Source organism: Colias croceus, chromosome 2, assembly GCF_905220415.1.
Source record: "Colias croceus chromosome 2, ilColCroc2.1".
NCBI classification, from domain to species: Eukaryota; Metazoa; Arthropoda; class Insecta; order Lepidoptera; family Pieridae; genus Colias; species Colias croceus.
The window spans coordinates 2,120,550-2,133,694 of NC_059538.1; the positions used below are offsets into that span (position 1 = coordinate 2,120,550).

A 13,145-nucleotide genomic window follows, 5' to 3' on the forward strand; every position below is an offset into this window, starting at 1 on the left:
TTGCTAGACTGCTATTGTGTCCTATGTACGTGTAAGAATAGTACCAAAGCCAAATTTAGATGACCGTGTTAGCGGTAATGGAATTTAATTATGATAATCGACTGCCACTTGTCTGTACGGGTGTTCTGTGACTTAGTCTGACAACTGGGCAGATAATAATACAAATCGTGTGCCACTTGTCTGTACGGGTCTTCCGTGACTTAGTCTGATAACTGGGCAGATAATAATACAATCGAATGCCACTTGTCTGTACGAGTCTTCTGTGACTTAGTCTTACAACTGGGCAGATAATAATACAATCGAATGCCACTTGTCTGTACGAGTCTTCTGTGACTTAGTCTTACAACTGGGCAGATAATAATACAATCGAATGCCACTTGTCTGTACGGGTCTTCTGTGACTTAGTCTTACAACTGGGCAGATAATAATACAATCGAATGCCATTTGTCTGCACGGGTTGTTACAACCGGGCGGGAAATAATAACCTGATTGTCACTTGTCTGACAACTGGACAAAGAAACAAATAATTTGAATACTTAAAACAAGTCTGAATGTCACCAGCGCGAACTATATCATTCCAACAAGTGTGAATTATATCATTGATATTTTGAGTTTTGAATTAACGCTCAGAGCACGAGCTTTTTTCAGAATGGCCGTGTTAGCGCGTTTAATTTAAAGATAAAATTATATTTTAAAAGTAAATCAATTGATTAACTGCATTAATTATTTTAACAATAACCAATTGGATAAAAGTATTAACAATCATTTAATTATCGAGTAATAATAATATTTCATGTCGTATTCAAAATAACGATCAAAACAACACAAATAACACCAGCGCTGACTCACACTGTCACACCACTCAAATAGTTGTTTTGATCGTACTATAAATAACGGTCGTCTGCAGTTGCAAGTCATTCTTGTCTTGACTTTGGTCGAGTAAAGATGTCTAAGAAATATTATATCAGTATTTAATAACGTAATACAATCTCGCTCTAACATACATATGAATTAAACTTCTTCTAATTTGAGAAGTATACTACCTACCTACAATAATTTACTATAAAATATTGTACTATGGATAATATCTGCCGTATCTGCTTAGAATCTTTAGAAGAAAAGTATAAAGTATCACTGACAGATACTTTTAAAGGTCTAAGAATATTTAAATACATAAATTCCATAACAAATATTGAAATAAAAGAGAATGATGGCTTCCCTTTCTCTATGTGTTTAAAATGTTATGACGAATTTGAGACTGCAGTTAATTTTAGAGAGAAATGTATACAATCTGATAGTAAATTAAGAGAAGATCACGGCCTACCAAAAAATGATAATACAGTATGCATTTTCAATGAAGAAAGTAATGACAATGAATTGTCGGAAAATTATAATAGTAATGATGAACCAATGATAAATGTAAAACCCTTGCTTAATTCTAATGTCTTAGAATGTGATACTTATGAATGTATTACTGACTTGCAATAAGGGTAATGTTTCTAAAGCAGCAGAAACCTTGCACTTGCATCAGGCTAAGAAGAAATGTGAAGTGACTAGATTTGAATGTGACGACAGTGGAGAAGTATTTAAAAGCAAATGTAAAATGGCAGTGGAAGAAGGCTTCGTCGAAGGTCGGAATGATTTAATTTGCGTAATATTAATATAAGTGAAACATCTTTAGGCGCGTTTAGAATAAAATTTCAAAATCGCGTCATGGCAATACCGTAACGTCATGTAGTAAGGCGACGATTATTCTACAACGATCTTTGCATCTTTGTAATAGTGTGTGTACAAATTCACGCTGGATGTTTAGAAAATCATGTAATCTTTTAAACAGAAAACGAGTTTAAAAAATTGCAGATAATGACGGGGTAATGTGCGCTGACATTCATAACATACAAGAAAATATAGAAAATAATACTAAACAAACCATACAAAGAAACCGCAAGAAAAAATATAAAAATAATCGTATATAAAAAGTATTATATTCAAAAAGTAAATCAAATTTGCAGAGTACAAAAAGGAATGATATACCACCAAAAACATAAATGTAAAAATTGGAGCCGAGTTCAATCGTTGACTTAATTTGCCAAAAAAGAAATGAGATCTAATTAATGTGTGCCAAGTTCTGCAGACAGTCCAGAAATTTATTTACAAAGATGTATTAAGTTCTTAGGTTGACTGAAAACTCAATTGTTTTATTTTCCCTTAGAGAACAATGTTTATTCCAAAATATAACTTTTTTAATTTGAATAATATAATTATTTTCACAAAGCAAACAACTAATGACCTATTGAACCCCATAATTTGATGAGGCTAGTTTTACATACTGTTTATATTTTGTGAGGTTCTAAAAACTAGCCTCATCAAAGTATGGGGTTCAATAGGTCATTAGTTGTTTGCTTTGTGAAAATAATTATATTATTCAAATTAAAAAAGTTATACATTGTTCTCTAAGGGAAAATAAAACAATTGAGTTTTCAGTCAACCTAAGAACTTAATACATCTTTGTTAATAAATTTCTGGACTGTCTGCAGAACTTGGCACACATTAATTAGATCTCATTTCTTTTTTGGCAAATTAAGTCAACGATTGAATTCGGCTCCAATTTTTACATTTATGTTTTTGGTGGGATATACTATATTAGCTTCACGTGTATATTGTGTGCTTGTATGTAACCGACTCCTATAGATTCTATTTTGATCCTCTTTAAAGTTAAACGGACAGATTTATCATTTAATTTAAACTTTGTGCATATACCTACCTAGCTACTACTGTTACAAGGATCGGTGGAAATACTTTAATTTCGCTATTTTTGGACCACCAAGGTGTGTTTTTCGTTCTCCCAACTACATAATATGTAGATACATAACTATATTTTAGTAAATTTCTAAAGGCATGAAAATAATAGATAGTAATTCTTTAATTGAAGTTTTACTGTGTGCTAAATTAATATCCACTTAAATTCATGTTTATTCATATTTCAAATGGCTAAATTTATGCGAAATAATCAATTTTTCACTAGGTTTACTCGAACCGGTTCGACCACGGGCCGGTAGCACAACCATAGTTACTGTTGCTCCCGGCAAAGATTATTAATGCAGAATTGTTATAAGTAATATTCTTAATGCATTGACCTATGACATTTTATAGTTTGTGGTTACATAAAGCAAAGGGAATGAACGACTACGAATAATAAACAAACAACATACAACTTTTCGTTTATTTAAAATTTTAGAAGGAAAAATTATACGGTAGTGCTGGTCAATTCACGCCTTGTAACTGTAACTTCAAAATCAAACCCTAGAAAAAACTGTAACTTGTGGCTGTGGCGTACGGAGTTGAGCTCACTACCCTAATCTCAAATGACATTAAAAAAATGCAATTGCTAATCATTCATCATTCAAAATCATAAAAAATACTTTTTGCGTACAAAAATATGTTCTGGCTTAAACCTGGTATTTTGTATGATACATTTTACACCACCTATAGATATCTGGTTCTATCCGGGTCCTATCATGATTTTAATTCGAACATTCATTCATTTTCTAAAGCATAATCAAGCAAAGTTACTGTTTATAAAATAAATGATTTAGTCATCGCATTAACATTTTCCCATGTTATCTGGATCTGAAAAACAGAAACATGCTGACAATTACTACCTATATTTTGGAAAATTACTTAGTTTAGGTAATGCATAAATGTGTATGTTGGTAACTTGGTAAGGTGTGTATAGGACACAGTATTACTACCTAAGTATATTTCCTATAATATAATACTGTGATCTATAGGTATTAAGTAAGTAGGAAATTAATATGTTTGAAATAGAAAATTCTTAATGATTAAATCTGCATACACGACCACGAATGACATAGGTACATAAGATTATAAGTAAGTACCTACCTATTTCATACTTTATCACATGAATACCTACATAATGTAAAAAAAAATATAGTCGCAAATGTTATCATGTATAAAAAGCTAAATAGGCCAACTCACTTTTATTATTTTAGTTCCTTGCGTTTTTCTGTTATTTATTTTTTTATTTAACACAAACTTCATTTTTATTAGAAAATTTTCTATCTTAAAAAATACACCTATGGCTATAGCGGAGCTGGAGGTAGAATGATAAACTGCCTAAGTAGCCACATAAAATTCTTATTTTTTATACCTAAGTAGGTACCTAGTATAAACATAATAAATTAAAAAAGCAATATGTTCATTAATCATTTGTTATGGCAAATGGTATAAAATATATACTGTTAAGCATAGAAATCTAAATAACAAGACACTAGAAGTCGTAAGCACGCGTGACCTTGTCGCCACTCAGGTGACTTCCAAGCCACCACCGCGTTCGTCGCTATTCAGTTGCTCTCGAGACGTGCGTGTGTAAACATAGTGTGTTTCGTCATTTCCCAATGCGGAAAGTCATCCTGCTATATTAATAAAGGAAAAACATTTCATCGGTAATTATTTTTTTTTAGAAATAATGCCGTTTTTCCTTAAAATTAAAGAATATTTACAAGTAATACGAATGTCACCATAGTAATCTAAATTCTAAATAACAATGAATGACACAGTCGACCGTTCATATTATCAATTTATCACGTTTAACACAAATTTCAACCTTATCTCTATGTGTTTAGGTTCAAAGTTATATCTATTGAAAAATAACGCCCTCTGTTGTAGAAAAGCCGATTTTTTTCGAATTTTGTTTTTTCTGAGCAAAAAGAAACAAAACATCTCATGTACCGGGGGATGTTATTCGAAAATAAACCGTAAAACAGTGCGTTAGGGTACTTAATAAAATGATGTATTTATTTTTTAAAGTTAGTTTTCACTAAAATGAAGCTCTCCAATAAAAGTCATAGTTTACTTGATCGGTTGAGTTGATTTTGGAGACAATGGTTTTCATACTGATTATGACAATTATGACGTTATATTTATAGCACTTCTATAGTGTCTTGTTATTTAGATTTCTATGCTGTTAAGGTACATACTACATAATGTAGTATGTACCTTAATAAGGTACATACTACAGTCTACATACCCACTACATACCTAAGTGAACATTTTTAAAATATTAAAATTGTACGCCTAATCTTTTATCATTTTAAATTTCTCCTTTTCTTACAAGCAACAATGAAGTCTACTAAATATTCATATTACGACTCGCAATTTTAATATAATTTACATTTCGTTTTTCATACAATACTTTGGATAATTCTGAGGATGAAAAGCCTTTACATAGGTACTTATTACCTGTATAATCTTTGTCTGCGCGGCTCCGGTCGTGAGCTAACAGCTATAAACTCATTTTTACTCAGTCTTGTTACAACTACAGAGAGTGAAACATGTGTCGAAATGGCGGCCGTCGCCAACAGGATCGTGCGTTAAAACATTAATATTTAATCGTTTTTAAGTGCCCTCTTCAACAGTGTTGTTTGTTATTATATTGTGAAGTTTATTAAGCTATTTTGTTAATCAGTTTACAAGTTTAGTAGACTTACTTAGTGGAATAAAGTGTACGAAACTTGACATTGTTTGTTGCTTTTGTTTTGTTAAGTTTGAAAATCAATTGGATTCTTGTTGGAGGTATATATTGGCATTTGGCATATAGTGACCATGTGGGAAGAGGCGGCAACTAGTTAAAAAGGTAATTTGAATATGGAATGTTTTTAAAATAACGGTTTATTTATATGCTGGCTCTGTGACTATAAAACATGAATGTCCACTAACATGTTTTGACTTTAGTGACTAAAACTGTGCATCTTTTATTTAAATTAGGTATATGACTACATAACTATATATGTAGTGACATCAATTTAGTCTATTATTTGTGATTTATAGGTGTACTCTCAATCACTCGTGATAATGACTTTAATATTAATAATATGTATTAGTTTTGTTAATAATATGTAACTGTAGGTAAAATAAAATAATATTTAACACTGACACAGATAATAATGATATTTTGAGCAGCCATCTAACGCAAAATTATTTAGGGTTGCCTACTCTATGTGAACATGAATCCAGGAAACCTAATAGGTAATATGAAGTTACTATAAATTTAATATCTAGGTAGGTACCTACTTTAGGATTTATTTTGAATGAAATGAACGAACAATTGTTATGTTTATCTATCAATTAATCTATTGATAAAGCGAAATTCAGTAGATTTTAATTAATAATTCTGATATAGACAAAATTTCGGTCGTTACTCGTTAACGAGAGGCTTTCCAGTTTAGTAATTTAAAATTTTATGTACAGTACCTACTCCCAAACTGATAATGCGCTGCATAGAAAAATTCGTCACTGTTCGGCAACTGTCATATTCCCCGAGCCTCCGAAGATGATATGTATATAGAGTGGTTAAATGTATTTTCTTCATGTATAGTTTATTAGAATTATGAGTTTTATTGTGATTTTACGGTAAAAGAGATAAGTAACGCAATTTGTTTCGATAATTCTATGTTAAAGTTGCGAGGATAAGCCACACGATTGCGAATAGTTATATATTTGTTGTATTGATTTACTCGGAAAATTCTATACTTGGAACTATTAAAGCGTCTTACTGAAGCTGGCGTAATGATGGATGCATGGAAGGTTAAAATGAGACAAAGTTTATATAGGGTAATTGCGCCTGTTCGCGTCCACTTAGTGCAGTTGGAAAGTTTGAAGGAGAAAATAAAAATGTTCCAGAACAAATTTCAACGCAAAATTTATGTAACGTGTTTATTACATAGTCTATTTTAAGATTTACTTTCAATTGTGTTGGAAATATCATGTGGTTTTTATTTATCTAGACAAATAGCAGAATTAGGCGTTTTACCCAGTTCGCGTCCAAAAATTCCAGTTTGCGTCCACCCGTGGACCAGTTCGCGTCCACCAGCTTAGAAAAGGAATTAAGAGTGTATTGGGTGATATTTTATCAGATAAATGCAAATAAAAATTAGATTTTAATAAATTATTTATTTACGAATATAGTTATTTAATAAAAACCGGCCAAATGCGAGTGGGACTCGCATACCGAGGGTTCCTTATTAACCTGTCTTTTTTCATATGTTTTAACTGTAAATGATTATTTTTTCAATGTTTCCCTTATTTGTGCTATAAGACGTTGCTTTGTACCAAACTTCAAGTATCTGTGTTCACCTAAAGTACCCTGTAGGTTTTGATTCCCTTGCGAATGTCGAAATTTGCGAAAATTTGCAGCATAAACGGCTGTATCTTTTGATTGCTTTGGCTTATAAGTGTGATTTTTTCACTGCTTCAAGGGACCGTAGACTTGAGTATTCAAAATAAATTTCAGCTTTATACCTCTACGCGTTACTGAGAAATAGGGTCTTGACAGAAAGACAGACCGGCAGACGGACATACAGACGGACGGATATCAAAGTGATCCTACAAGGATTCCGGTTTTTCCTTTTGAGGTTCGGAACCCTAAAATCAACATTATTATTAATATAATTCACTGTGTGAGGCAATTGGAAAAACTTATTTATATTTATCTTCTCATCATTATTAGAACCAAAAATTAACAAAAAAACAAAGTTATGTTATGTAAATAAATAATAATCAGTTCTATTAAGATTACCTACCTACCCTATTTTTTAGTTTCTAATGAATTAAATTTCTTTTTTGTTTATATTATTTTCTTAACTACAGACTTATTGACTGTCATTCTCAAAAATACAAGTCTCATTTTTAGAATACCCATTTTAAAATGAAAAAATAGCATAAAAATTTGCTAATTTGAATGAAAATTTAAATTATCAACTTGTGGTCTTAGTCAAAAATTTACAATCTATTCTAAATTACATATTTTAGCAAACAATTCATTGCTACGTAATGAAAAACAATGTGGACGCAATATGTTCTATTGTTATGCACTATAGGTATAGTTTGCGCCCACTGTGGACGCAAAATGGAAGTTGTACAAATTCGGTGTAGTAATTCGCGTCCACCTTATTTTAGCTATTAATAGTGAAAGAAATAAGCTGATTTATAATCCATACTATTCCACGTTTTGTTAGCAAAGCAAAGAAACAGTTACATATTCAAAAATTCACATTTAACAATAAGATACTTACCGTCAAACGCGACGCTGCGCACTATTTTTTTCTCAAAATTCAGCGCGTTTTAGCTTTCTCGTTTAATAGCCAAAATTAAATATTTTTTTTAAATAGGATAGACGTTGCGCAGGCATATTTTGAATATGTGTGCATGTCTCATATACATTGAGGTATTATCGGAAATTTTTCTTATTACAATTTTACACAAAGTATACTTATTTACGTGAATTTTCTAAAAGATATCCGCAAAATGGACGCGAATAGGCAGGTGGACGCGAACAGGCGCAATGACCCTAATTAAAAAAAAATATTTTCAAACACTGGTTTACATTTAAATAATTGTAGAAATCTAATGAATAAAATCTCAGTCAAAAGGATTTACAGAATCAGGGATTATCTCTATTTCTGATATCGTAGAATGATCAGAACTTTCATTATGCTCTTATTAATTTTCACTTTTCCCACTGCTATCTGTGTAAATAATCATTTTATCGGGAAATTCAACTTTGAAACAAAAGTAAGAAGGGTATGTAACAGCAGCTCTATATAATTCCATACAGAGATAATACGTGCGGTCACCACCAATATATAAAGACGACTGACGGATTTTTGAATTTTTTGACTGACAGGCTACCGTCACCTAACGCCTGAATTTCTTTCGATTGTGTATGACTCTGAATTGACTCCTATTTCTTTTGAACAAGGTGCAAGATGCAAGTGCATTGTTTAGGGCACTTACTATTCAATGATTCGGGGTGATTCGGGTGTTTCTGGAAATACGATAATTAGCGAAGATCTGCATGCGCATTATTATTTTTGGAGTACTGTAGGTAGGTATTTATATCAACGCGGTAAATTTTTTTTTGTTCTTTATAAAATAATTAATTTTTACTTTATTATACGGATTTCTGGACGTAGTAGGTACCTACCTACCTACCTACTGTTTTTTGTAAACTTAAAAAAAACAGACGTTGTTTATGGCTTTATGGGTATTGTCGTATTCGACAAGGAGGGCATTTAACTATAATAATAATTGTGAACTGGTTCATGGATAAACCCACTTATACGGGTTTAAACATAAATATCGACGAGGTTTTACTTAGTTAAGGATATAATCCGATCCGAGGGTTTTGTTCTGAATGTAACATTGTCATTTATTCTTATGTACTTATATATTTTAATTTTTAATACATGTTCTATTTAACAGAGTTTGGTAGGTAAATAAAACGGATTCCCATGTAAGTAACGCTTTATGTTTACAATTTAAATGATAAATAGATATAATTTATCAAAAAAGGCAGGTTAGGAAAAAGGGTAGATTACGTAGGTATGTACCTATCATAAAATCACAAAAAATTTAAAACAAAAGTACCTACTTACGCGATAAATACAAAAAACAATATGCATTTTCGACTCGCACTTGGCCATTCTTCGTATATTTACAATCAGTTTACATGTGTGCAATCGGCTTACATGTGTGCGTTGACAAATATCTATTGTGTTTATGTAAATGTGATTTCCGTGAGCTCGATTTGAATAAATATTCATTTATATTTTCACCTGACATAAACTTACAGGTGTACGATAGTGTTTGTTGTTTGTGTAAAACGGATTGGCCGGTTTTGATAATTATTTAGTTTGTGTCAGTGAATACTATGTATAACAACTGTAAATAACTTTGTGCTACATTAGATAGGTACTGTTACCTAATACGAGTTTTTGAGAATCATCAACTTAAGTTTTCAATTGTCAATCAAGATTCTTATAGTTCAGGATACATCGCCCATTTTTGCAAGTGACTACTATCAAGCTCATTTTCCGTTTGTAGCTTTATTTTGATGAGACGCCCAATAATTTCGTGTACGAAAGTCTCGATTGTGGTAGCTAACAGAGATAACAAGGATAAAAATTTTTGATTTGATGGTTCTCAAATATTTATTACTAACTGAATTTTTTTTTCTTGTTCAATCTCAAGATAAATACCTAAATTATTCGAAAAAATATTTGTCCTACAAAATCTATGGTTTGTTCAAAGAGTCCCCCTTTCCAAAGTGTATCGATAACGAGGTCATCATAAATGATTACTAACAAGCTGATTTTTTTGTTTTCACTTAGTTAATGTTTATATAATTCAACACACATATTGTCCTACAAATTGCGTAATAAATATTTGAGAACCATCAAATCAAAAAATGTTATCCTTGTTATCTCTGTTAGCTACCACAATGGAGAGTTTCGTACACGAAATTATTCGGTGTCTCATCAAAATAAAGCTACAAACGGAAAATCAGCTTGATAGTAGTCACTTGCAAAAATGGGCGATGTATCCTGAACTATTATCATTTGGGTGCAAATCTAAATTTTCGAATAAATGAGCTACTAATTCGTTTACTTTTTTATATTAAATAAATAAAACAAATAGCATACATTATTAAATGTACAAAATAAGTAGTATAATTACATACCTATACCTAAAGTTTTTGTCATAACTTCTCTACCGAAATAATGAAAATTAAATGTAAAATATTGTTTTTTTCCTTACAAGGAGACAATCTCAGACAGATTAAAATTACTGAGATAGAAATGCGCCGTCTGGTTGTTTGTCCACGGTTTCTACGACAGTGTGTTATTAGATTATTCTGTTATTGTAGCGTGAAGAGAAATATTTAAAAGCTGTAATTTTATCGCCACGCTACAGGGGTGCTAAACCTTGAGAGAATCGAGATTAATATGACTGCGAACTAAACTATGTCCACTTGAAGGTGGTTTGTTATGGGGTAGAAAATTGTACTAGAAACTTGTCTTTGAAGAGAAGCAATGTTAATTTTATTTGTCTACGATATTATGTACCTATACGTGATTAATATTTACCTATTTATTACAATATTTATGGAATCACATCTCACCACTCGAAAGTCAATGTAGATAATCAGGGTCGATGATCATGACAAAGCAATCACGTCACACATAGATAATATACGTATGAATTTATGTTTATTAAATTATTATATACTATATCTTATTCTTTCTTAGTAAATAATGTAAAAGCAGTTAAAATATGCTAAGTGTGGATATAATATTCGTATGTTTATCCTAGTATGTTACAATAGATTTCGTTATCAAAAATGCGGCATTTAAAATTAAAAGTGGATAATCAAAATTTTTTAATGCTATTACATCGACGTTGCTGAAAGCGGCTGAAATTTAGAATTTGTTAATATTTAATATATTACCTATATTTTGTCGATTGGACCGTGGGTTGAACATTTCTGATACTGTGTCTAGAAAATATTTAGCTTGAGGGTTCTTTTCTAAACCTGTTTGTCGATATTGTCATACTGTTTATTATTAGATCAAATCTATATTCTGTCACGCGGTTTCACTTGCGAACAAAAACTTTCATCCCAGCGAAACAGACAGAAATGCAAGCTTTCGCATTTAAATATGTATTTATTTTTTATTAGTAATTATGATAAAGTAAAAATGTGTGAGCCTATTCAATTAGCATATTAGAACTTAACAAGCTACCGTAGTCCGTACTGACTTGTTTATAATGTTGAAAATGGTCCAAAATATACTACCTACTTAGGTAGTAACTTAGTTAATACCTCTATATTAGTAAATAACACTAACATCACCAACATTAGATATTAATTTTAAACAAACCCTCAAATAGAACCCATCTTATTACAGACTAGCTTCCGCCCACGACTTTGTACGTGCATCCCCGTTTTTCCCTGTTCCCGTTACGAATATCGGGAAATCCTTTCTTAGGGGACGCCTACGTTATGACATCTACCTGCAGTCCAAATTTCAGCCCGATACGTCCAGTGGTTTGGGCTGTGCGTTGATAGATCACTATATCAGTCAACTTTGAGTTTTATATAACTATATAGACTAGCTTTCCGCCGGCGGCTCCGCCCGCGGTTTCAAAGAAAAACTAGCATAGTTCCCGTTCCCGTGGAATTTCCGGGATAAAACCTATCCTATATTACTCGTGGATAATGTAGCTTTCGAATGGTGAAAGAATTTTTAAAATCGGTCCAGTAGTTTACAAACAAACAAAGTTTTCCTCTTTATAATATCAAGTACTAGATTTCCGCCCGCGGCTTCGCCCGCGTTTGCAAAGGAAAACCCGCATAGTTCCCGTTCCCGTGGGATTTCCGGGATAAAAACTACCCTATGTGTTAATCCAAGTTACCCTCTATGCTAGTGCTAAATTTCATTGTAATCGATTCAGTAGTTTTTACGTGAAAGAGTAACAAACATCCATGCATCCATACATCCATACTTACAAACTTTCGCCTTTATAATAGCGAATATAATGTTAGATGTTACATTAAGGTACCTACCTAGATTCCCAGAAACAGTTTATAATAGATCACCTGAAAATAATAGTTTCCAATATAAAACATTCAGACCAAAAAACTTCTATAAGGAGTAATAATATTGAAGAAAATTCGTTGTGCAGATCACGCTTCGCAAATCGGAACGAATTCGATTTTCTATGGGATTTAATTACATCCTAGATACGCAACTTTGCCTTTATTTACTTCAGTATAAATGTGAATATTTTAATAGTTATTATGTTTTTACAAACTAAATATATCTGCTTTTATACGAACAAAGCAATATTTCTTCATACTTATTTAGGTAAATAATATGATTTTATGCCAACTTGGTGGAGTTGATTTTAATGAACGTTAGTCTGTACATAAATTATAATTATCTATCGAGTGTTTTGAAGTGAAACTCCTATAAGCGCGTTGAGAGTAAAATTTCAAGGTCGCGTCATGGCAATACCGTCCCGTCATGGAGTAAGGCGACTAACTATCTTAGTATCTTTGAACCTTGCGAAAGAAGTCACTTCTGACAGGTGAGCTCGTCACACACCTACTTTTTTATAACCATTACATTAAGAAGAACACATTTGCATTAAATAGACATCTCTTCTTATTCCACATTAAATAAAACATTTTTCTTGTAGATAGATAATAGATAGTTGAAGCCGTAAATGTTTAATATAATAACCATATACTTAATGTAATTATGGATTTATTTCCTATTAAT

At 31.7% G+C, this 13,145-nt stretch overlaps 1 protein-coding gene across 1 annotated transcript in view; it reads left to right on the top strand.

The window, feature by feature from the left end:
• Positions 1-5,320: 5,320 nt before the first annotated feature.
• LOC123705120 overlaps positions 5,321-13,145 on the top strand; it is a 124,925-nt gene continuing 117,100 nt past the window's right edge. The window contains exon 1 of the mRNA XM_045653756.1: positions 5,321-5,656. The gene's annotated coding sequence lies outside the window, so the exon portion shown is untranslated. The remainder of the gene's footprint in view (positions 5,657-13,145) is intronic.